Raw genomic sequence first — 27545 nt, forward strand, 5'->3', positions numbered from 1 at the left:
AGGCTTGGAAGCACTCGAATTTTTTGTGTAAGAACTATATACTTAGCGGACTAGAGGATGATCTTTACAACTTCTAAAGTAATGTGGGAACGTCGAAAGAACTATGGGATGTGTTGGAAAAGAAGTATAAAACTGAGGATGCCGGATTGAAAATTTTTATCACCGCCAAGTTCCTGGACTATAAAATGATAGATGGCAAATCCCTTGTTACTGTTGACACCTAATTTTTGACCTCCCATGAGTTATTTTAATTTTATCAAAGTACTTGAATTTTAAATGGGATAACACAAGTTTTCATTCTTTCGTTTTTATTCTGAAAAAGGCATCAAATCAAAATGGTTTTATAAACTATACAAATAATGTTTTACCAATATTGTTTGGTCAATTTTTTTTCTATAATACACCATTTAAAATTATTTATTTTTTACAACAATTAATGATGCATTTTACTAATTCCAATCAGAAAATAGTCAGTTATTTAATTGTCCAAATTATCAAAAATTAATCAGCAAATATTTATCCCATTTTTAATTTAAGGAAATTGATGATTAAAATAAACTAATCATCTCTATCCCTGAATTTTAATTTCTGCACAATCATTTATGTGACCAATTTTCAAATTAATCATAATTAATTATGGTTAATATTTGGAGTTTGCTTATTATGTGGCTACATTTGAAATGGTCAAATCAATTAGTCAAATAGGGCCATGATTGAAATAACAAATTCATTGTTTAATTCAATTAAGACCATACTTGTGAATTCATAATTTTGTGAAAATCAATCGGATTTTGCTTTTATTTATTGGTTATTTAGCTTTAATTAATTTATTTAATAATCAATCTTTTTATTTACTCTTTAATTCGCCTTTTTTTTTTTTATTATATACATAGATGCATTAATATACTGCTTATTAATGCACCCCCCTATTATGCGTATATACATATAATAAATGATATACATTATATAATATATATGTGCATATATATGATATACCCGTATATATGAGACATATATATATATAGATATATCATAAATATACACACATGGGCATATAGGACGGGCCGCCCCTATTTCTTTCAATTGGACCGAGTCCAGCCCAACTGGGCCAAACCCGACCCAAGTCACTAAAACGATTAAGGGGGCAAGGCCCCTTCTTCATTTCTCAGTCGAGGCAAACAAAGCCTTAGAGGGCTTTGGGGGTTTCCTTAAGAGAAACCCTATGCCGCCACAGGGCCACCTTCTCTCTCATGTCGTCATTTTCGCCATTTTTGGCAACACTGCAGGATGGGTAAGGCTTTTACAGGCCTTGTTGGGTCAATTTTAGGTAAGGCATTAATTGCCTCCTCTGATTTTTACCTATCTCTATCCAAACGAGGTATTATCTCATCCTTGTTAGCATGCTTTTCCTGCTTTGTGAATGTTGAACGTTTATATTCTGCAAATCTTTAATTGATTTTGGTCGTTTGCGAATTTTGAATCTCGGGTTGCTATTGGTTCATTTGGAACCTAAAAGATCGACTTTTTTTAAAGGAAGATCTGACCCTTTGTTCGTTTTTGTGTTTAATTCTAACCCTCCAAAGTGGGTGTGAGGAGGAAACCCCACAAAGGGGAGTTATCCCACATCGAACAAGAAGGGGTTTTGAAATTCTGGGTTTCTCTATTTAAAGGGGGCCTATTTGCTTTGTTGAAAGGGGGACGGGAATATATTTTCTGAAAATATACTCGTTTAGACTCAAAATACTTGAAGATTTCTTTCAAAATCTGATTGAAGTCTTTTAAAGAAATTTCTGAGTCCAGTAAAAAATTTTAACAAAGGAAAGGGGAAACTCTTTTCTTTTTCTTGTGTCTGTTGAGTTCTGTGGCTTGATTTTGGGGTTTGGAGGGACAAATCCTCAAGTTTCAATCTCGACTAGAGGCTGCACTCACAAAAGGTAACCTTTTTTTTTCTATTTATTTGCTTATGAGTATAAATTGTTAGTTAATTATCCTTTAAAGTTGTTTATGCTTTTCATGTTAGTGCAGGTTTAGTTCTCTTGTTTTCTTGTTTTAGTTGTATGCCTAATATGATTATTTGCTAGATGAAATAGTTTAGTTTCATTTAGTCTTTTTTGATTAGTTGATTTAGAAGTTGTGTGAAATTGCCTAAGCTAAAAGGGACTCTATTAATCATGGTTCAGTGATGAATTCTACTGTTTCCTAAGGATTAAAGAAAAAGAGAAAACAGTTTAGTTGATCCAAATAGGATGATTTGAAATTGTTACACCGCGTAGTTTGGTACGTTAAGATTCGTTAGATGTTAGCTATGTAATTGTGGATATTGGAGTGTCTTCTAGGATATACGAGATTATATGCGCCTACCTTATGATTATGAGGGTTTAAGTTCATATAATAAGCTAAGGAAGAATTGGAGAGCAAGTGGATTAAGGAAATTAAGTTCTTGGAACTTTGGAGAAAAGATGGGGTACAATTTTGGCCCAACTTGGAGAAGGAATATCTTTTAGTATATGAGGAGTTTTGAGGTAAAACAAAAGCCTAAATTGAAGTTCATGAAGTCTAGTTTCCATCAAAACAAACCACGCATCAATCCGACAACGGAATCAAACGTTATGAGCATTATAATATAGACTGCCAGGGCAAGGAATAACCCTGCGCGAACACGCCTGAGAGTGGCGCGAAAGCACAGAGGAGGACCCAACAGCTCAGAGCGAATGCGCTAGGAGGCAGCGGGATCGCGCTGAGAAATTTTTTAGTCGGTCCAGGTAGATTCTGGAACTCTATATAAGGGGGGCTCACCCCCTCTTTCCTCATCCAAACACACCAGAAACTCTTCCAAAATTCTGGAAATTTCCCCAACCTTCATACATCAAATTTTAACGCGAATTAAGTATAATCCCCAAATCCAGGTTAAGACAGCGTATAGTTGCAGTTATATTATCTTATTGTGGTGAATTTTGGCTAGAATTCAAGGTGAATATTAAGGATATCGCAGTTCTACCAGAAGTAAGGTACGAATCCTTCCTTATTGATATTGATTTAGGGTTATTTACGGCGATAAAGCTAGTAAATAATCGTATAACAAATTTGTGGGTTGAGAAATTAGATAAACATTGTGTGAGATGTTATACAGAATATTTTGGTATTGATGATGATCTTATTGGTATTAGTGTTATTGCTGTTGTGTTGGTTGTTGATATTGTGATTTGGGGCTAGGGATATAAATAGGGGAGATGCTGCCCGAATTTTGGCAGATTCTAAAGGACTTTGATTTAAAGACTTGAGATAGGCATATGACGATAAGTCTAACGGTAGTATGATTTCTCTTGAATGTAGATTTACGAGCTTGGGAGAATAAATGTTAAGTAATATAAGACCGAAAAGGTATGTTAAGGTTGTTCCTTCTTTTCTTTAGCATGATTTCTACTATTGAGCCACCTTTGACTATTATTCGCACTAGGATATGCTATTGATGAAGACTATACTCAAGTTACCATAACCCTAGTGTAATAATTGTCTCCAATTAAGGACAGGTAATAAGAATAGTTGGGTTATATAATATGACAGAATAACAAAAGGAATAACTAGTGTACATGTTGTTTACAAGCTATTATGCTACCTTTAAGTTATCATTATATGCTCGTATATGCCTTGCCTATGAGCCATGGAGTTATTACCTGGCCTATGAGCCACAGAGTTGTTACCTGGCCTATGAGCCATGGAGTTATTACCTAGCATATGAGACACGGAGTTATTACCTGGCCTATGAGCCACGGAGTTGTTACCTGGACTATAAGCCATGGAGTTATTACCTAGCCTATTAGCCATGGAGTTGATTATACCTGGCCTATGAGCCATGAAGTTATGACCTGACCTACAGGTCATGGAGTTATTACCTGACCTACGAGTCATGGAGCTATCTATGCCTGACCCTCGGGTCACAAAGTTATGTCTAGAGAGTTATGTTATCTTGCCTCTGCTGAAAGGCAACCTAGGTAGAGTGCCTCCAGATGTTTTCTTGACATACCTATAGTATAGTCTGTTACTTTATTTCAGTTGTTACCTTGCCTTACATATTCGGTACATTATTCGTACTGACGTCCCTTTGTCTGGGGGCGTTGCATTCATGCTTGCAGGTACTAATCGACAGGCAGATAGACCTCGCGAGTAGCCAAAATCGGATACCAGCTGATTGGTGAGCTCCCTTTCTGTTCGGAGTTACCAGGTCCTGTGGAGTTGTCCTTTTGGAGTCTAGATTGTATGGTACAGTCACACATCTCCCTAAAGGCTTGTAGATGAGTCCTGTCTATAGTATGTCAGTGTGATAGCCTTGCCGGCTTGTATATGTCTGTTGGATGCCGTCGGTTTTGTACGATTAAAGCAGCCTCATCGACTGGCTCAGTTATATATATATTGCGGTATGCGCCCAGTTCAGACAAGACTGTCAGTATTTTTATATATCTCCAGGTTAGACATTATCGGTTTAAGTTAGGGGTCATTCCCCCAGAATTTTATATTTAGAGTGGTTCGCACGGGCCTAGTTGTCTTCGGGTACCGGTCACGTCACTCCGGAATTGGGGCGTGACAAACTTATTATCAGAGCAAGTCTGTCCTAGGGAGTCTACAAGTCGTGCCTAGTAGAGTCTTGTTTATAAATGTGTTGTGCACCACATCATAACAGGAAGCCACAGGGCATCTAGGAATTAGTTACCTTTCTTTTAGATCTAAATCGTGCTGTGGAGCCAAGTCATGGGAGATTTGAGTTAAACTTACTCTTCCGTAGTTGTGCGCAGCTATGCCGATGACTAGGATAGCTAACAGGAGAGGTGATATGGCAGCTGGTGAGGGGAGCAGTAGGGCACACTCGACAGTTGAGGCCTGGCCTGAGGGCCAGGGTGAGACCCTATCCCAGCCATCATCGACGACTCCATTGCTCGAGGAGCTCCCGGGGGAGACAGTACCTCCAGTACCCCTCTCCGGCACCGATCGACCAGGATCTTAGAAGAGAGGTACACTTATTAATCCAGATTGTGACGACACAGAGATAGCCGGGAGCACCTGCTGGAGCAGTGACCGCTGATGGGTCCCGAAGTTAGAGGGTTCGTGAGTTTTTAACACTTGACCCTTTTGACCACTCAAGGGTTAAGCAGAATGAGGATCCGCAAAACTTCATTGATAAGCTTCAGTGTATATTCAGGGTTATGCATGCTACCGAGACCGAGGCAGCAGAGTTGGCGGCTTTCAGGCTTCGAGATATAGCGGTCTTATGGTATGAGCGGTGGGAGTATGCCAGAGATCTTGAGGCACCTCCGGCGTGTTAGTCTGAGTTTTCAGAGGCCTTTCTTGATCATTATTTACCATTGGAGGTACAACAGGAAAGGTTAGATAGTTCTTGACGGTGCAGCAAGGAAGTTCCAGCGTCCGGGATTATTGCCTCCGATTTGATTCCTTAGCCCAATATGTTCCATCCTTCTTTGATTCGTCGAGGGCCAGGATTCACAGGTTCATAGCGGGTTTGTACCCTGACTATGTTGAGGCTTGTACCACCGCGGCAGTGAATGATAATATGGACCTTGCTCGTATTCAGGCATTTGCATAGAATTGCGAGGATCGTAGACTTCAGCGGTGGACGACTGAGAGCATAGACAGGGAATATCATAAGAAGGCTAGGACTACTGGTCAGCGGGGTGAGAGTAGGGTGAGTTTTAGACCCCAGCACCAGGGTAGGCCATTTAGGCCACCATCATCTTAGACTCAGGGATACAAATCAAAGTATTATATTCCATCTGGACCAGGTGAGAGCTCTCGTATGTCAGGGTCACAGCAGCAGTGGAGTTCAGGATGGAACAGACCAGTGCCACAGGTATGTGGTAATTGTGTTAGAGCGCATCGCGGACATTGTTAGTTTGGGTCAAATTCCTGCTTTAATTATGGTAGCCCGGATCACTTTGTGCGAGACTGTCCGCAGAAGGGACCGGGTGGTATGGCTCAACCAACAGATTTTGCAACAGGATTATCCGCATCAGTGCGTCCTTCAGGGCGCGGACCTCAGACATTAGTTGGCCGAAGTGGGGGCAGAGGCGAGGCTTTTAGTTCAGGTGGCACTCAAAACTGCCTCTATGCCTTAGCAGGACATCAGGATCTAGAGGCATCACCATATGTTATGACAGGTACCTTGACAGTTTGTTCTCATACCATTTATGCATTGCTAGACCCGGGATCTAGTTTATCATATGTTACCCCGTTCGTTGCGGGGAAGTTTATCATAATGCCAGAATTGTTAAGTGAGCCATTTATGTGTCTACACCAGTTGGTAAGCCGATTATAGCCAGCAAAATTTATTGAGATTCTTTTGTAGTTGGTAATCGTCAGGCCTTAGCGGATCTTATAGAATTGCAGATGGTAGACTTTGATGTTATTATGGGAATGGATTGGTTGGCATTTGTTTATGCTAACGTCGGGTGTTGGATGAAAACTGTCACGTTCCATTTCCCAGGGGAACCAGTTTTGGAATGGAAGGGCAACACGGCTTCGCCGAAGGGTAGGTTTATTTCCCATCTCAAGGCCAAGAAGATGATTTCGAAGGGTTGTATCTATCATATAGTTCGAGTCCAGGATGCAGAAACAAAATCGCCAACTCTTCAATCCATTCCTGTAGTTAATGAGTTCCCAGATGAACTTCCAAGTCTCCCGCCAGAGCGAGAAATTGACTTCGCTATAGATGTACTACCAGGTACCCAGCCGATATCCATTCCTCCTTATAGGATGGCCCCTGCTGAGTTGAAGGATTTGAAGGAACAGTTGAAGGATCTATTAGAGAAGGGCTTTATCAGACCTAGTACGTCACCTTGGGGAGCCCAGTATTGTTCGTAAGAAAGAAGGACGGTTCGCTACGGATGTGTATTGACTATAGACAACTGAATAAGAAGACGATTAAGAATAAGTACTCACTTCTGAGGATAGATGATTTATTTGATCAATTGCAGAAGGCTAGATATTTCTCAAAGATAGACTTGAGGGCGGGATATCACCAGGTCAGGATCAGAGGGAAGGACATTCCGAAGACAACATTTAGGACTAGATATGGTCATTTCGAGTTCCTTGTTATGTCTTTCGGGTTGAATAATGCTCCAGTTGTATTCATGGACCTGATGAATAGTGTATTCAGACCCTTCCTGGACCTGTTTGTGATTGTGTTTATAGACGATATTCTGGTTTACTCTCGATCAGAGACTGAGCATGCAGATCATTTGCGGGCTGTACTTAGAGTCCTTCAGGATCAGACGTTGTACGCGAAATTCTCCAAATGTGAATTTTGGTTGAACTTTGTGGCTTTTCTATGGCATATTGTTTCAGATAAGGGCATCAAAGTAGATACTCCGAAGATAGAGGTTGTGAAGACTTGGCCTCGACCTACGACGCCGATGGAAGTTCGTAGTTTTCTGGGCTTAGCAGGGTATTATAGAAGATTTGTAGTGGGATTTTCTTCTCTTTTTACACCATTGACAAAGTTAACTCAGAAGGTAGCCAAGTTCCAATGGACAGGTGCTCGCGAGCTGAGTTTTTAAGAATTGAAGGATAGGTTGACCTCAACACCAGTTCTAGCACTTTTAGAGGGATCGGAGGGCTATGTTGTCTATTGTGATGCTTCGAGGGTCGGATTGGGTTGTGTATTGATGCAGTATGGCAAGGTGATTGCTTACGCTTCTAGACAGCTCAGGAAGCATGAGAAGAACTACCCAACTCACGAACTAGAGTTAGCAGTCGTGATTCATGCACTTAAAATCTGGAGACATTACTTATATGGCATTTATAACTTATATGGCCTTTATATAGATATCTATACAGATCATACGAGTCTTCAGTACATCTTCAAGCAGAAGGAGCTAAACTCACGACAGAGGCGATGGTTAGAATTGCTAAAAGATTATGATGTTCATATTTTGTACCACCCGAGAAAAGCAAATGTGGTAGCAGATTCCCTCAGCCGCAAATCTATGGGTAGCTTAGCATAGCTATGGGCTGGAAAAAGGGAGCTAGCTCATGGGCTTCTTCAGCTAGCCAATATAGGGGTCAGAGTTATAAATTCAGGAGATGCCGGAGTTACTATTTAGACTACAACAACATCATCCTTAGTAGCCGAGGTAAAAAGGCGCCAGTCCGAAGACCCTTCATCGACCTATTACAAGGATACAGCTCCGCAAAAAAAGAAATCACCATTCGAAATTACTGGAGATGGAGTCCTCTGATATTGAGGCAGTTTGTGTGTCCCCGATGTTATGGGGTTACGTCAGAAGGGTATGGCGGACCGCTATTTTATCCATCTAGGGTCAACAAAGATGTATCGCGACATCAAAGAGGTTTATTGGTCGGATGGAATGAAGAAGGATATGGCAGGGTTCATGGCCCAGTGTCCTAATTGTCAACAGGTGACGATTGAACATCACAAGCCCAGCGGATTATTATAGGCTATGGAGATCCCGACCTGGAAGTGCAAAGTAGTTAATATGGATTTCATCTCTGGCTTACCTCGATCTCAGCGTAGGTTTAATTCTATATGGGTAATTGTTGATAGATTGACAAAATTTGCACATTTTCTATCTATCAGGACTACTAATTCCGCCGAGGATATTGCGAAGCTTTATATTAAGGAGATAGTCCGACTTTATGGTGTTCCTGTATCTATTATCTCTGATAAGGGTACGCAGTTTGTAGCTAATTTTTAGAAATCTTTCCAAGAGGGTTTGGGGACTCAGGTGAATCTTAGCATAGGATTTCACCCCCAGACAGACGGGCAGGCTGAGTGTACCATTCAGATCCATGAAGATATGTTAAGGACATGTGTGCTAGATTTTTGGGGTTAATGGGATGATCACTTGCCTCTTATTGAGTTCACATACAATAATAACTACCACTCCAGTATTCAGATGGCCCCTTATGAAGCTTTATATGAGCGAAAGTGCAGATCACCAATTGGATGGTTTGAAGTGGAAGAGATGAAATTAGTAAGGCTAGACTTAGTCCAGCAAGCGGTAGATAAAGTTAAGCTTATTCGAGATCGATTTATTAACAGCCCAAAGTAGACAGATTTCTTATGTGGATAATCGTCGACGAGACTTGGAGTTCTAAGTTAATGATTGGGTATTCCTAAAAATGTCATCGATGAAAGGAATAATGAGATTTGGTAAAAAGGGTAAGCTTATCCCTCGATATATTGGGCCTTATAGGATTATTCGTAAAGTGGGAAAGCTAGCTTATGAGTTTGATCTACCTTCCAACTTAGAGTCCGTACACCTAGTCTTTCATGTATCCATGCTCTGTAAGTGTGTTGGAGATCCTTCGAGATTTGTGTCCATCGATGATGTTCAGGTTTCCGAGCAACTATCATATGAAGAGGTTCCCATTGCAATCTTGGATAGACAAGTTCAGAGGCTAAGAACAAAAAATGTAGCCTCAGTAAAGGTTCTTTGGAGAAACGACAATAGGGAAGAAATGACTTGGGAGGCTGAGGAAGATATGAAATCCAGGTATCCACATTTGTTTCCACTCCCAGAAGAAGTTTAGACAGAGACGTCATTGTCTTGAGGTGCATAACGTTTTCCTTCTTATAGTTTCTTGGTCGTGTGAGGCCATTATTGTCATTGTTGTTGTAGCCCTGTGAGGCACCATATATTTTGAGTTGTTGTGACACGATGGTAGTGTTACAATTACAGGGGAAATTCTGGAGAAATTATAGTAGAAATCCCAAGAGTTTAAAATTCGAGGACGAATGTTTCTAAAGGGGGAGGAATGTTACACCTCGTAGTTTGGAACGTTAAGATTCGTTAGGTGTTAGCTATCTAATTGAGGATACTGGAGTGTCTTCTAGGATATATGAGATTATATGCGCCTACTTTATGATTATGAGGGTTTCAGTTCATATAATAAGCTAGGGAAGCATTAGAGAGCAAGTCGATTAAGGAAATTAAGTTATTGGAACTTTGGAGAAAAAATTAGGGACAATTTTGGCCCAACTTGGAGAAGGAATATATTTTTGTATATGAGGAGTTTTTAGGTAAAACAAAAGCCTAAATTGAAGTTCACGAAGTCTAGTTTCCAACACAACAAACCGCGCATCAATCCAACATCAGAATCAAACATTATAATCATTTTAAGATAGACTGCCATGGCAAGGAATAACCCTGCGTGAACGGGCCTGGGAGTGGCGCAAACGCGCAGAGGAGGACCCAGCAACTCAGCGCGAACACGCCAGGAGGCAGCGCGATCGTGCTGAGCAATTTTTGAGTCAGTCCAGGTAGATTCTGGAACTCTATATAAGAGGACTCACCCCCTCTTTCCTCATCCAAACACATCAGAAACTCCTCCAAAATTTTGGAAATTTCCCCCAACCTTCATACATCAAATTTTAACGCGAATTAAGTATAATCCCCAAATCCAGGTTAAGACAGCGTATAGTTGCGGTTATAATATCATATTGCGGTGAATTTTTGGCTGGAATTCAAGGTGAATATTAAGGATATCACGGTTCTAGCGGAAGTAAGGTATGAATCCTTCCTTAATAATATTAATTTAGAGTTATTTACGGAGATAAAACTAGTAAATAATCATATAACAAATTTGTGGGTTGAGAAATTAGATAAACATCGTGTGAGATGTTATATGGAATATTTTGGTATTGATGATGATGTTATTGGTATTTGTGTTATTGTTGTTGTGTTGGTTGTTGGTATTGTGATTTGGGGCTAGGGATATAAACATGGGAGACGCTGCCCGAATTTGGGCCGATTCTAAAGGACTTTGATTTAAAGACTTGAGGTAGGCATATGACAATAAGTCTAACGGTAGTATGATTTCTCTTGAATGTAGATTTACGAGCTCGGGAGAATAAATGTTAAGTAATAGAAGACCGAAAGGTATGTTAAGGTTGTTCCTTCTTTTCTTTGGATTGATTTCTACTATTGAGCCACCTTTGACTATTCGCACTAGGATGTGCTATTCATGAAGATTATACTCAGGTTACCATAGCCCTAGTGTAATAATTGTCTTCAGTTAAGGACAGGTATAAGTATAGTTGGGTTATATAAGATGATAGAATGACGAAAGGAATAACTAGTGTACATATTGTTTACAGGCTATTAGTTATCATTATATGTTCGTATATGCCTGGCCTATGAGCCATGGAGCTATTACCTGGCCTATGAGCCACGGAGTTGTTACCTGGCCTATGAGCCACGGAGTTGATTATATCTAGCCTATGAGCCATGGAGTTATTGCCTGACCTATGAGTCATGGGGTTATTACCTGACCTACGGGTCATGGAGTTATCTATGCTTGACTCTCGGGTCACGAAGTTATGTCTAGTGAGGTATGGTATCTTGCCTCTGCTGAAAGGCAACCTAGGTAGAGTGCCTCCAGAAGCTTTCTTGACATACGCAGAGTATAGTTTGTTACTTTATTTCAGCTATTACCTTGCCTTACATATTCGGTACACTATTTGTAATGACATCCCTTTGTCTGAGGGTGCTGCATTCATGCCTGCAGGTACTGATCGACAGGCCGATAGACCTCCCGAGTAGGCGGAATCGGATACTAGCTGATTGGTGAGCTCCCTTTCTGTTCGGAGTTGTCAGGTCCTTTGGAGTTGTCCTTTTGGAGTCCAGATTGTATGGTACAGTCACACATCTCCCTAGAGGCTTTTAGACGAGTCATGTATATAGTATGAGTGTGATAGCCTTGTAGGCTTGTATATGTCAATTTGATGTTGTTGGTTTTGTACGATTAAAGCAGCCTCCTCGGCTGGCTCAGTTATACATACATACATACATATATATATATATATTGGGGTGTGCACCCAGTTCAGACGAGACAGGCAGTATTTTTATATATCTCCAGGTTAGACATTATCGGTTTAAGTTGGGGGTCACTCCCCAGAATTTCAGATTTAGAGTGGTTCGCTCGAGCCTAGTTTAGCTTCGGGTGCCGGTCACGTCACTCCGGAATTGGGGCGTGATCGAAATTCTTTTGATAAATAAAAGGTTCACATAAGAGTAAATAGGGATCAGTGGGATATTGGTGTTATGATCTTTGTAGTAAAGTTCACATAAGGAGCTTGGTAATAATAATGTTGTTTTGGAAAGACGCTTAGTCTAGTTAATCAGTCTTCTAAGAATTCATGTTTAAACCACTTTGGGGATCCTGGCTGATTTGTATGCATATGCTATTTGACTGATGGACAGGGCCCTATGTAGTAAGTTGTTTGTTTTGAGTGATCAGCAATTTCTTAGATACTCTGCTCGTTTTGCTGTCTTATCTCTGAAAGAAGGGTTCTGTGCTATATGAGATATGTCTTGACTTTGTTTACTCTACTTATAATTCTTTTGGATCATGTTTAGCTTAAAAGAAAAAAAAGATTAACATGAGTATGAATGAACATAAAGTGTAGAGTTGTTCCTTGCCTGGATAAATTATTGGCAGTATGCTTGATCCTGCCCTATTAAGTGTAAGAGATTTATTTTGATTTTGTTTGAACCAATCTGCTATTATGTGATTTCAAACTGGTGTTATTCTCTTTTGTGCCAACTGGTTTAGCTATTTCTTGTCAAAGTTTAGATTTGTCTTTTTTTTTTTTTTTGGGGAAAAATGGTACAAGGTGTAAGTTTGTTATGATGAAGTTGTTTAAGGCAAGTCTTGTTCTCTTTCGTTTTTTTCTAAAATCTGCTTATGGAAAGGAGTAGTCTAAAATTGTACCATGCATTACCTATTTTAAAACTAGGGGCATGTTTGCTTGTTGGCCTTTGTGATCTGGTAAGTGTAGCATTTGGGCTATGGAAGTCTTGTGGATGGCACATTCTTCATATCGCTCTTTGAAATTGGGACCTTTAAAATAGACTAGGAAAAGGGGGATTTCTACCATCTCACCTTTGAATAGATCATGTCTTAGTGATAATTTCTTTCAAAAAAAAGATATGGTGTTTGAAGGTCTTATGTTGGTCCTCTTACTTGAATTCCTAGAATCTGGTTTTGTCAGTGATGGCCTAAGTTTTAAACTATCTAAATCTTTGTGCAATATGTTATGTCATCAAAGTCTTGTCTTGTTTGAGGTTTGATTGAAGAACAAATGGCATATATGGCCTTATTTGATCATGTCTCTTTGTAATAGTTTGCTGTCATTACTTAAGTGTTGAATCATCGTTGACTAAGAGAGTCACTTGTCTAGATTTGGGAATAAGAATAGAACAACACATCTTGATGACTGTTTTCTTGTAAAGAAAATAGAGGAGAATGAACTGTTGTGTTAAAAATAATTTTTGACTGCCTTAGGAATGCTAACTAAAAGAGGAGTGGACCTTTTAAAGAGGAAGGTAGAATGAGTATTGTTAAGTCACATAAGTTCAAGTGATCTGTCTTTGAAATTCTGTAATCTACTACTAAACATTACCTGCACTGGTGAACATAAATCCAGGCTTGGTTTTTCTTTTGGTTGATTGTCTTCACATGATAATTTTCTGCTTGCTATTTGTTGATTCATTCTACTAACTGAAGTCTATGTCTTTATCTCTTTCCCTTCCATCATTCCTTACCTCATTTTAGGACTCAGTTGAGTTGTTTGTTTGTGAACTTGGTCTTAGGACTTTATCATTATGTTAACTATGATTTTTGAATTATTTCTGGCCTGGTATAACTATGTATGCATATATCCTTTCTGTGGTATATCACTAAGTTTGGCAAAAATATAGGGAAGCAAGTTAGCACTTGGGGATTAAGCTTAAGCTTTTCCTAATGTCTACCATGCGTGGGATTCATGAAATTCCTTGGATCTTGTGTGGCATTAGGATTAAGGAAGTGAAAGGTTTCCTTTTGTTGCTATTTAAGCATCCCTATAGTTGTGTATATCAGTGGTATATCAGATGGAAGAGAATGTATACCTACTCTATGAATAAATCTTGTGATCTGTTTTATGTTACTAGTGTATTTGGGCTCTGTTATCTGTTTTATGTTACTTGTGTATTTGGGCTTTATTCTTCTGTATTTCATGTGTGCCTTGTAGTGTTGGGCCTATAGCCTTGAATCATGAATTTGGCCTTTACCTTAATTCATAAATTTTAATATGTGTTCTGCCTGTCTAAATATTCTTCCAAAAGTAATAATTGTTTCATTTCAACACATTAATATGTCATATATCTCTGTACTTAGAATATTGTGGGTACTCTCTAATTTACGTTCCTTTCTTCTTTGCTTACATGAAAATCCTATTGTTTTGGGGGGTTTCTATTGCGCAAAATTCGTTGGGCCAAAGGCCCAACATTCCTCTTGATCGAGTCTGTAGGAAATTAATATGAAAGGGAAGCTAATATGGGTTGAAGGCCCAACCAGTGGGTGAAAATGGCACTGATGGGCAGGGTAGGCCCATCAGTTGGAAGTCTGATCTCTTTCCTCCTCCATTTATGAATATATGTTGTATATGTACTGATGTACGTGATTATTGGAACCCATTATGCATGTTAGAACTTAGGAAAATATTTAGTAATTTCGGTAAGCCGCCAAAACGAATCAATTTTCCCAAACACGGCTTAATTCTTTTTTTCTTTTAAACTAAAAAGGTTTCAAGAGCTGGCTTTCCTTTTCATTTAACTGCCTTGATTTTTAAAGCAATAGCAGTAAGTGGGATTTAATGGAAAGAAAAAATGGTTTTAGGTCCAAAATGAGCCGGTCACTTCCTTCAAAAAATTTGACTAAAAATGTTTTCCTTTTCAAGTATGAAACTGTTAATGCTTGGTGTGATAAAAGAGGCTGAAAATGTTTTTAAGGATAATTGGGCCACGTTTAAAAGAAGCATCAATCCAAATGTTTTTTAGACGTTAGTAAAGATTTTGGACTGTCGAGACATGAACTTGGAATAAATTTTGGTAAAGAATTCTGGGCTTGGAAACCCAACACTGAAAATTGGTCTAAAACTGGACTGTTTATTGGGTTTGGGTGTTGCTAGATCTGGAAACGTGGAGTGCGCTTGATTTCATGGGCTTCAAGAATAAAAAAAACAAGTTTGAATAAAAACAACTTGTATTTTTCTTTCATATATATATATATATATAAGTATGAAAATCGGAGATATACTCCATATTTTTCATATATATGCGTATAAAACCCGTTACTACTAAGCCCATTTCGTTAGGTCTAGAATAGTAGATACTCTACTCGAGAGAAATCTCGGGTGTGTCCTAGTCCGGCAACAAAGTGAGTTGAACACTTGTGTTGATTTATTTTTAACCAAAACCCCCCAAAAAGGGCCGGGGGCCGGGGGGGGGGGGGGGATTTTTGCCAAATTTTTTAGGACCATAATTATGATATGAAGAGATTGACTTTTTTGGGGAAAAAATCAAAACATTATCTTTTGGCAAATAATCACATTAATCATACATTGAAGCTCGTAGGTCAATCGTATTCTACGGATCTTTAATACTAGGGTGCGTAAAACCTGCCCTAGGGGATCATCAGAACCCTTACCTCGAACTCTGATCCAAAAGATTATTTTTTTTTGCTTATTTCTAAAAATCTTTAAACCCGATTTTCCTAGTTTTCCACAATAAATTAGGTGGCGACTCTAAAATATACTAAATTTGATTAGAGCACCAACAACCTCGTGAATCCGATTAGAACACCAACAACCTCGTGGTAACTTTTATGCCTTAACCCGCGTAAAAGCGAACCGTAACAGTTACTCAAGTTCAAGAGTTGCAAGTTATCATTCCCGATCTCCTGGCTGAAGGTATAAGTCTAATTAATACTTCTACCGAAAGTATTAAAGGTGCTATTACTTACATATTATTTATTGTAGGTTTGGTGATAAGTGGCGCGTTTCAAGTGGCGGCAGTAATAGAGAATTTGCCTCTTTTATGGAAGAACTTCAAAAATTACTTGAAACACAAATGAAAGGAGATAACACTGGAAGATCTCATAGTAAGGCTAAGAATCGAGGAAGATAACAAGGCCGCAAAGAAGAAGGCTAATGGGAGATCATCAATATGGGGAGCACATATTGTTAAAACTGCTCCAACAAATCCGAAAAAGAGGAAAAAGGCGTCAGGACCAAGAAACTATCCCGACAAGAAGAGATTCAAGGGAAACTGCCACAATTGTGGAAAAATCAGACACAAAACTGCAGATTGTCGTGCTCCGAAAAAGGAAAAGAAAAAGGGTCAGGCTAATATGGCTTAAACAAATGAGGAGTTGATGACTTGTGTGCTATGTTGTCTGAGTGCAACCTCGTGGGAAATCCTAAAGAGTGGTGGATCAATTTTGGCACCAGTCGCCACATTTGTGCTGTTAGAGAAGCATTCACTTCATATGCTTCTGCCGGACCCGATGAGACTATTTTTACGGGACATTCTGTAACGGCCAAGATTGAAAGTTATGGAAAGATATTTCTGAAAATGACTTCTGGCAAGGTGGTGACTCTCAACAACGTTTGTCATGTTCCTGAAATTAGGAAAAATTTAGTCTCTACCGGACTTCTAGTGAAGAACGGTTTTAAGTGTTTATGTTTCAGAAAAAGTTGTAATAAGTAAGAATGAGATGTACATTGGAAAAGGTTACCTTATAGAGGGCCTTTTCAAACTAAATGTAATGGTCGTTGACAATAATAAAATTTCTGCTTCGTCTTACTTGCTCGAGTCAAAGGATTTATGGCATTACCGTTTAGGACATGTCAATTATAAAACCTTGCGGAAAATGATTAATTTGGATGTATTACCTAAATTTGAATGCGATAATTTAAAATAGCAAATCTGTGTGGAATCTAAGTATGCTAAACATCCTTACAAGTCAATTGAAATGAATTCAAATCCTTTATACTTAATTCACACAGATATATGTGACATGAAGTTAACTCCATCTCGTGGTGGAAAGAAGTATTTCATTACTTTCATTAACGACAACACTCGTCATTGTTATGGTTATTTCCTTAATAGTAAAGATGAAGCAATTGAAGCATTTAGTCAATACAAAAGTGAAGTTAAGACTCAACTTAACAAAAATATTAAAATGATAAGGAGTAATAGGGGCCAGGAATATGAATCTCTTTTTGAAGAAATTTGTTTGGAATTTGGCATTATTCGCCAAACAACTGCCCCATACTCTCTACAATCCAATGGGATTGCAAAAAGAAAAAATAGAACATTAAAGGAGATGATGAATGCCTTACTGTTAAGTTCTGGTTTACTCCAGAACTTGTGGGGGGAAGCTATTCTTACGGATAATAGAATACTTAATCGAGTTCCCCATAAAAAAAAACAATCCATTCCATATGAGAGATGGAAAGTAAGAAATTCCAACTTGAAATACTTCAAAATGTGAGGGTGTCTAGCTAAGGTACAAGTTCTTAAACCCAAAAGGGTGAAAATAGGACCAAAAACCGTAGATTGTGTTTTCATAGGATATGCCACCAATAGCAAAGCATATCGATTTCTAGTTCACAAATTAGAAATTCCCGACATTCATGTTAATACGATAATGATGCAGAATATTTTGAAACAATTTATCCGTATAAAGAGAAATGTGAGTCGTCTAACGAAAGATCTAAACGACCCCAAGAAGAGACAAAGGAAAGTACTCCTAATGAGGAAAACCCAAGACGTAGCAAACGCCAAAGGATATCTACTTCCTTTGGTTCAGAGTTCTTGACATTCTTAGTAGAAAAATAGCCTCAAACTTTTAAGGAAGCAGTGTCTTCTTCAGAAGCACAATATCGGAAAGAGGCATTTAATAGTGAAATTGAATCCATTTTAAGCAACTATACTTGGGAGTTGGTTGATCTTGCTCCAGGGAACAAACCTTTAGGTTCCAAATGGATTTTCAAAAGAAAAATGAAAGATGATGGCACTATTGACAATTATAAGGCAATAAGTCCTCCCATGACGTGTCACAGGTATATAATCAGTATTCTCTTATAATGTCTATGCATTGATTGATCTGGGTTCTACTTTGTCGTATATTACTCCTTATATTGCTGATCGTATTGGGGTGAAACTCGAGCCAATCAAACCTTTTAAAGTGTCTACTCCTGTTGGTGACCCGGTAATAACTAGACAAGTTTATAGAAACTGTATGGTTGTGGTTTGTGATCGTCTTAATATAGCTCATTTGATCGAGCTGAAGATGTTAGATTTTAATGTTATTATGGGCATGGATTGGCTGGCCTCCTGTTATGCCAATGTTGACTGTAGAACAAAAATGGTTTGATTCCAATTCCCGGGAGAACTAGTGTTAGAATGGAAAGGTAATACAGCGTCCCCGAGAGGTAGGTTTATTTCCTCTCTCAAAGAAAGGAAGATGATTGCTAAGTGCTATATCTATCATTTAGTCCGGGTTCATGACACTGAAGCAAAACCACCAACTCTTCAATCGGTTCCGGTAGTGAATGAATTTTCGGATGTATTTCCAGATGAGCTTCCAGGTCTTCCACCAGAACAGGAGATCGATTTTACTATCGATGTGCTGCCGGATACCAAACCCATATCTATTCCTCCTTATATGATGGCTCCTACAGAATTGAAAGATATAAAGGCACAACTAAAAGATCTACTTGAAAACGGCTTTATTAGGCCTAGTTCATCGCCATGGGGAGCACCTGTGTTGTTCGTGAGAAAGAAAGATGGTTCCTTGCGAATGTGCATTGACTATAGGCAATTGAACAAGGTGACAATCAAGAATAAATATCCACTTTCGAGAATCGATGATTTATTTGATCAATTGCAGGGTGCTAAGTGGTTTTCAAAGATTGATTTCAGGTCGGGATATCATCAAGTGAGAGTCAGAGAAAAAGACATTCCGAAGACGGCTTTTAGAACCAAATATGGTCATTATGAATTTCAGGTTATGTCGTTTGGATTGACTAACGCCCCGACAGTATTTCTGAACTTGATGAATAATGTGTTCATCTTTTCCTAGATCTATTTGTAATTGTGTTCATCAATGATATTCTGGTATATTCTCGATCGGAGGCAGAGCATGCAGATCATCTACGTGCTGTTCTTGGAATTCTTCGGACTCGGGAATTATACGCCAAGTTTTCAAAATGTGAGTTCTGGTTGAATTCTGTAACTTTTCTGGGCCATATTATCTCAGCTGATGGTATTCGGGTAGATACCCAGAAGATTGAGGCTGTGAAGACTTGGCCTAGGCCTACAACGCCTACAGAGGTCCGTAGCTTTCTGGGCTTAGTAGGTTATTACAGAAGGTTTGTAGAAGGATTTTCTTCTATTTCTGCACCATTGACGAAGCTGACTCAGAAATTGGCAAAATTCCAATAGACCGACGCTTGTGGGCGTAGTTTTCAAGAGTTGAAGAATATATTGACTTCGGCCCCGGTTCTAACACTTCCAGAAGGATCAGAAGGTTATGTTGCCTACTGTGATACCTCCAGTGTTGGATTAGGTTGTGTGTTGATGCAGCATGGTAAGGTGATTGCTTATGCTTCAAGGCAATTGCGCAAACATGAGAAAAACTACCCGGCTCATGATTTAGAATTGGCTGCAGTGGTCCATGCATTGAAGATGTGGAGGCATTATTTATGTGGAGTCCATGTTGATATCTATACAGACCATAAAAGTCTCTAGTATATTTTCAAGCAGAAGGAATTGAATCTGCGATAGTTGGAGCTATTAAAAGATTACGATGTTAGCATTTTATATCATCCTGGAAAAGCAAATGTGGTAGCTGATGCTCTTAGCCACAAATCCATGGGTAGCTTATGTGATGTTCATCCAGAGAAGAAGGAGTTAGCTCGTGAACTTCAAAAGCTAGCCAATCTGGGAGTTCGCTTGATGGATTCAGGCAATACAAGAGTCACTATTCAAAATTCGGCTGCCTCATCTTTGGTAGTTGAAGTGAAAAAGTGCCAACATGAAGACCCCAAGTTAAGTCATTATAAAGATACAATTCCTCAGAAAGAAAGTCGCTATTTGAGATTTCTGCAGATAGAGTTCTTAGGTATCGAAGCAGGCTATGTGTTCCGGATGTTGCAGGATTACGCCGTCAGATTTTGGAAGAAGCCCACCATTCCCGTTATTCTGTTCATCCAGGAGCGACAAAGATGTACCATGATCTCAAGTCCATATATTGGTGGGACGGAATGAATAAAGATATAGCAGAGTTTGTAGCTCAGTGTCCTAATTGCCAGCAGGTGAAAATTGAGCATCAAAAGCCCGGAGGATTGTTGCAAGTTATGGAGATTCCAAATTGGAAATGGGAAGTGATTAATATGAATTTTATTGTAAGCTTGCCTCGTCCAGAATTGTCAGAAATCTTACATGGACAATCGTCGACGAGACTTGGAATTCCAAGTTAATGATTGGGTATTCTTGAAAGTGTCGCCGATGAAGGGTGTAATGAGATTTGGAAAGAAGGGGAAGCTTAGTCCCCGGTATATTGGGCTTTACAAGATTGTGTACAAGGTGGGCCAAGTGGTTTATGAGTTAGATCTGCCTTCAAACCTGGAGTCAGTCTATCCAGTTTTTCATGTGTCAATGCTTCGTAAATGCATTGGAGATCCCTCCAAAATTGTGCCTGTAGATGATGTCCAAGTTACTGAGAAATTTTCCTATGAAGAGGTACCTATTTCCATTCTAGATAGGCAAGTTCAGAGACTCAGAACCAAAGACATAGCCTCCGTTAAGGTTCTATGGAGAAACAATAGTAGAGAAGAGATGACTTGGGAAGCAGAAGAAGATATGAAATCCAGATATCCACATTTATTTCCACTCCAGAAGAAATTAAAGATGAGATGCCATTGTCCCCAGGTATATAATGCTTCTTTTGATGACTCCTTGGTCGTGTGTGACCAATATTGTTATTGTTATTGTTATTGTAGCCCTGTGAGGCATTCTATAATTTGGGTTGTTGTGACAGGCTGGTAGTGGTATAGTTACAAGGGAAACTCTGGCGAAATTTTGTAGAATTCCTAAGAGTTTAACATTCGAGGACGAATGTTTGGAAGGATGTTACACCTCGTGGATTTTCGCGTCATCGTAAGAAAACTAACGTGAGTTCAGAGAGGCGATGATACCCCTATAAGGTCAAGGAAGTCTTTTAATAAGTGTTAGCCAAGTATTTAAAGGTTTCGGGATCAAGCGAATCGAGGAAAATAGGTTCGTTGAAAATTTGGAAAAACATGGCAAAATTTTGACGGAAATTTTGGTCCAACTTGTCAGGGAAATATCTCCTAGAATATGAGGAGTTACGGAATCTAGAATCTATTTAAATTGAAGTTCAGCGAGTCTTCTTTCCAATGCAACTGACAGATCGAATTTCTGTAAAGTACGGAGTAAAATATGGCCCGTACAAAAAAGTCTGTCCCATACTTTTGGGCGTATTTTGCAAAAAAAATTCCAGAACTTAAAATTTTTGCCCCCCAAAGTACGTGATGAACAGTAACACGTACTATTCCCGAGATTTCCAGAAATTGGGGCAGTGGAATTTTTTTTCCCAATTTTTATATACCCATTTCCACGACTTGGGCCTCATTTTTCACCCAAAATCAAACCCTAATTTCTCTCTTAGCTCCCCCTTAACACCCATAAAAACACCAAATCATTCCAAATCAAATCAAGAGAAGATCAACCTTGAAAACCTAGTTTAAGTTATTGGAGTTGGGGTGTTCTTGCTTTCACTTGGAGTTGTGGGGATTAAGTATTAGAGCAAGTTGTGTGAGTTGAAATTCTTCAAAAACAAGGTATGTTCTTCATCTCATCTCTTGTGCTAAGTGGATGTGAAGGTTTAGCAAGTCTTAAAAGTGGAAAGAGTTATGGGAAAAAGTTCAAATCTGAATATTGATGATATTTTGAGTGTAAATTAACTTGAGCTATAATTGTTAGCATATTATGAGCATAATCTTTTTATGAGGGGAAGTAATGATGTTGAGAAAGTGTTGTATACAAGAGTACAAGGGGATGTATTGAATTTGTTTTTATGGATTGTTTATGAAAAGAAATTTTGGGGTGGAATTGAGTATAATTTGAATATAATCTTTTGATTATGGAATTGTTGCTATCGATATTTGGGAGTTGTTTATCATATGGAGGAAGTGGTTGGAACAAAGGAAATGCTGCCCAATTTTCTTTAGCTCTTAGTCATTTTAGTTTAGACTCAAGTATGCTTCCAATTATCTAATTTTAGTACAAAATCTCTTGAATGTAGAATCGTGAGCTTGGAGGGGGAAACGTTTAGTCGATAAAGTTAAAGATACATAAAGGTATGTAAGGCTAGCCCCTTTCTTTCAAAGGCATGACTCCTATACTATGATTCCTTTATATTTCCTTGATTTCCTCATATCCCAACGTTGAAGGCTAAAGATTTCTAAGAGCTTCCTATGAGAAAGGGATGAGATATGTTCTATGATAATGACTATGATTATGATGATTTTATCCATCGAGATTCTAAATTTATGAAATGATGCTATAATAAGACTAATGATCCTATTACATGATTTTCTTGATATTACTCATTGTTGATAGCCTCACCTCATAATACTAGTTCCTTCAAGGTGAGACATGGCGATCATGATTATTCCATAACATAATCGGGGGTTACCGACCTTACGTCACTTCGATAGAATTGTAGCTTTTAATTGGACTCTCATGCATGCTTATTTTTATGTATGATTACACTGTGCCTAGTTGGCCGGGCAGACACCACTTCGGTGGGCGGCTTATGGATGATGATAATTACACCGTGCCTAGTTGGCCGGGCAGTCACCACTATTGGGCGGCGTAAGATGATTACCCCGGACGCGGGCTAGTGATGATATTATGTAATGTATGTATGAAAAATGTTTTCTTAAAAGGCTAAGCATGCATGGTATTCGCCTTAAGAGGCAGTTTGATATACAGGTTATCTCTTTCTCTCATGTTTCCTTATTGCTTTACTACATTATGGTTCATGCCTTACATACTCAGTACATTGTTCGTATTGACGCCCTTCCTTTTATGGACGCTGCGTTAATGCCCGCAGGTAGACAGGGAGACGGACCGGATACCCAGGAGCTCTATCAGCAGTCTTATAGGAGCACTCCACTTCTCCGGAGTTGCCGCTTGTTGGTATATTTTTTTGTGTGCATATTTGGGGCATGGCGGGGTCCTGTCCCATCCTTATGACTCTAGTATTCTAGTAGAGGCTCGTAGATACATGTGTGTGGGTTGTAGATGTCTTATAATCTTATTAGTGCATATTCTGTGCATCATTTTGCAGCCTTGTGGGCCTATGTATATATATATATATATATATATATATATATATATATATATTCTCGTAATGGGTTTTATGATGAGAACGATGTATGTTCAGATTGAATGTGATGACAAGTGAGTTAGGTGGTGCTCGGTAGGGTAGCTCCGGGCACCCGTCATGTCCCTCTAGCTGGGTCGTGACATTTTCTGTCTTAATAATTTATGTGCAACAATAAAAAGACAAGCCCCCATCACAAATTATCAGTTCCTCCTATAATGGAAGAAAAGTACATAACAACAGATTGAAGAGGGAAAAAAACAATACAGAAATTGACGTAACCCTTAGCCACGGAATTGCTTCTCACAATTCATAGCCACGTCCCTCTTTCCGTATTCCTTTCTAGTCCGTTTATCGCAACTTTCTATATTTGAAAATAATTTTTAACATTAAATTTCTCATTTCACCCTTAATAGCGTATGTTTATAGCAACAAAAATGTCACATCAAGTTTAAGACCACTAAGGCTTAATACCCAGATAGACCCTTAAACTTGACATGTTTTGTAAGATAGACATATAAACTTACAAGGTGACCAGATAGACACTTAAACTTACTCAAAGTGTATTTTTCAAGTTTTCCAGTTATTTTGAAAACAAAAACTATATTTTTCAAACACTCACAATTTTCATGGCCAAACAAGCCCTAAATATATCACAAAATATTTTTTTAAAAATGCAAAAATAAGGCAAACGCATATACATGAGACTATAAATGTGCACTTAAACCAATAAATACTCGTTAATCGCAATTTTGCATCTTTCAATTAACTCGGGTTTTTTTTTTACACTTGAATAATTAAAAAACAATAACTTTAACCAATAAAAATCCTTAAAAAAAGAAATTTCAAATTAAGAAATTTCTAAGTTCAGTATTTCAAGTGTAAAAGAAATTTCAAATTAAGAAAACTGTAAAGCCGGGAAGAAAATCTTTAAAAAAAAGAAATTTCTTAATTTGAAATTTCTTTTTTTAAGGATTTTTATTGGTTAAAGTTATTGTTTTTTAATTATTCAAGTGTAAAAAAAAACCGAGTTAATTGAAAGCTGCAAAATTGCAATTAGCGAGTATTTATTGGTTTAAGTGCACATTTATAGTCTCATGTATATGCGATTGCCTTATTTTTGCATTTTTAAAAAAAAATATTTTGTGATATATTTAGGGCTTGTTTGGCCATGAAAATTGTGAGTGTTTGAAAAATATAGTTTTTGTTTTCAAAATAACTGGAAAACTATAAAAATACACTTTGAGTAAGTTTAAGTGTCTATCTGGTCACCTTGTAAGTTTATATGCCTATCTTACAAAACATGTCAAGTTTAAGGGTTCATCTAGGTATTAAGCCGACCACTAATTTCAAAAGTACTCCCTCCGTTCATTTTTACTTGTCCACTTTTGACTTGCACGCCCCTTAAGAATTAATAAATGAAGTATGTATTTTACTATAATATCCATATTAATTGGTGTATTAGTCTCATTGGACTTGAAAAATGATTAGAAAATGAGTAATTAATTGTAAGGACAAAACAAGAAGAAGAAAAATTGTCTTTCCTTGATATGCTAAAGTGAACAAAGTAAAAGTGAAAAATTATTTTTAATATAGTGAACAAGTAAAAATGAATGGAAGGAGTATTTCTTTCTTTCTTAAATTTTGTGTCGTGTCAGACTATAGCAAAATAATTAGTGAACTTCTCAAATGACACAAAGTGGGGTCCACAACTCAAATAAAAAGAAGTCATGAAACAAGTACCTCCAATTAAAAAGAGTATCCACTTAGTCTTTTTTTTTTATCAAAAAATAGTGTCCACTTATCAAATCAAGAAAGAATTAACCTTATTTTTTCAGATCGGCCCCTATTAAGTGCTATGTAAACAAATCCCAATAACTATTTAATTAGGGGCAGTTTAGTCAAATTACATATTTTTTTCTAGGAGTTAATATTTGCTTAAAGGGTGTGCAAATGGCTAAGTGGACACTCTTTTTTATACGGACGGAGTAGTTGATAAATTAAAATTAAAACTAGCACAATTTGCGGAATTAGAAAGTCTTTGCACAATTTGCTTTTGATCTTGATAAAGATACCCAGAATCAATTGAAAAGGGGTTACCGATTACATGAATTTCTTAAATAATTCCAATCAACTCCTCTCACGGTAGAAGAGCAAATATTGACTATGTATACCGGAGCAAACACCCTTGCTTATATAGCAATAGAATGATATGTCTAAGTTTAAGACCACAAATTTCAAGATTAAGAATCAAACAAAATGTAAATTCTCAAAAGTCAAATGAGACTAGGTCAGTTCTAAAGAATAAACATATCAGGAAGTCAAGGAGAGTAATACCAAAAACAACAATTTAGTCCCTTAGCTCTACCGTTGCTTTTATAGCCACGGAAACGGCATATCTAAGTTTAAGACGACAAATTTCATTAAGTGTTTATTTCTTAAAATTTCTTGCCGAGTAGAATTATGTCACATTAATAAAAACAAAGTGAGTAAAAATGAAAATTTCTCCACAAAAGGAGCTGGCACAAAAAATCTTACCACATCACCATGAGAAATCCCCAAGTGAACCAAAGCAGAAGCAAGCTTTACACACCTATCATGAGTCTCTTCCCAATTATACTTCAATTTTTCCCCGTAAATAACACTAGTTCTATCTCTAAAAACATTAGCTGCTCTTTCCAAGAAACTTAAGGGTGTCAATGGAAAAAAATTTGCATCACATTTAACAAGACCTTCCATAGATCTCCAAGACTCAGAAATATTGCAAAATTGGTGAGGCCTTTGAGTATTTTTTTTGGTTTATTTTACTGAAATGAAAGAACCTACCAACCAGTCTTGAATTCTTGAAGAATTGATTCATGGTGACAGTGAAAGAGAAGATCGAAAAAAAGTTAAGACTTAGAAGTGTACTCTTTGGTTGATGTGGATAACTTCGTCTTTTATAGATGGTGATAAATACATACACGTTTTAAATGTATTCCATAATCTTTCTGAGATGGGCAAAGGGTCAAATTTACCCTCCAAGTATAATTTATAGTTTAAATTTGTCCTCCGATAAAATTTGGAATCAAATTTGTTTTTTCGGTTAAGATACTTGATAAATTTGCCCTTCTATGGATGAAATTGTGACTTGAACTCCACAACACACAAAAAAAAAAAAAAAAAAAAACACGTAGGCTCCCAACCCCTAAAAAGTAGTATAAAACAGACCCATTCATGACAATACCAAACATAACTTCATCCATCTTACAAATTCTCTCTGTTACCAGCTTATTAAGCAACCACATGGCATCCTTAATCTTAGTTTGTTCAAAAAGTCCCCTTATAAGAGTACTGAAGGTAACAATATTAAACTCAACACCATTCTTCAAGAAAATACTCAGCTCTGAAAATCCATGTTCAGCACAACCCAACAAACAAAAAGAATTAATCACAATAGTCAAGCTATAATCATCAAAAGGAATCCCCAGTTTCCTCATCTCTCCAAAAAAAAAAAAAAAAAAAACAAACAAACAAAAAAACAAAACAAAACCAGAATAATGTTTCATACTAATCATCACTCTACGTGGTCTTGCAATAAAAAAAAAACATGGCTGCATGGTCTACAATTGACCATGGCATTGTCTAAGCAAGTTTTAATGCAAATATGTTTATTTATTTGGCATTGACCTTTTCTGTACCATATCTAGTGAGAATCCAACCTTCAAGAAATTAGATTCGCTGGAGTTTCCAAATCCATCTGCGTATGTTACTATAAATGGGGTGATTTCCTCTCTTTCTAAAATAAAATGAACTAGGGTTGTATGATTTTATGGGATGGGAAAATGGGTTATGGGTTACGGATTAAAATAACGGAAAAGGGCCAAAATTACCCCTGAACTTTGAAAAATAGTTCATTCATACCCTTCGTTATACTTTAGGGCTAATTATACCCTTACAGTTATACTATGAGGTCAATTATACCCTTATGTCTAACTGCTGCCATGTGGCATCATCCCAGCCCTTCAAAATTATTTTACCTTCAAATAATATTTTACCTACTAAAATAACTCAACCCGACCCGAAATATTTTTTTCCAGCAAAAATAATACGGATAATTTTTCCAGCAAAATAAAATAAAAATAATTCCGTATTATTTTTGCTGGAAAACAAAATTCGGGTCGGATTGAGTTATTTTAGTGGGTAAAAAATTATATGAGGGGTAAAATAATTTTGAAGGGCTAGGATGATGCCACGTGGCAGCAGTTAGACATAAGGGTATAATTGACCCC

At 37.8% G+C, this 27545-nt stretch overlaps 2 long non-coding RNA genes across 3 annotated transcripts in view; one reads left to right on the plus strand and one right to left on the minus strand.

Moving 5' to 3' along the window:
• Positions 1 to 27285, minus strand: part of LOC132618708 (uncharacterized) — a 37804-nt gene extending 10519 nt beyond the window's left edge. Inside the window, exon 1 of one of the 2 annotated variants that reach the window (XR_009574270.1) lies at positions 25813 to 27285. This is a non-coding gene — a long non-coding RNA (uncharacterized LOC132618708). The remainder of the gene's footprint in view (positions 1 to 25812) is intronic. The other variant, XR_009574269.1, reaches the window with a different exon arrangement.
• Positions 1033 to 11856, plus strand: LOC132620343 (uncharacterized). The gene is made up of 2 exons (XR_009574789.1): positions 1033 to 1327; positions 11539 to 11856. It is a non-coding gene; the product is annotated as an uncharacterized LOC132620343 (long non-coding RNA).
• Positions 27286 to 27545: the final 260 nt, after the last annotated feature.

The sequence above is a fragment of the Lycium barbarum genome, chromosome 11 (assembly GCF_019175385.1).
Source record: "Lycium barbarum isolate Lr01 chromosome 11, ASM1917538v2, whole genome shotgun sequence".
NCBI classification, from domain to species: Eukaryota; Viridiplantae; Streptophyta; class Magnoliopsida; order Solanales; family Solanaceae; genus Lycium; species Lycium barbarum.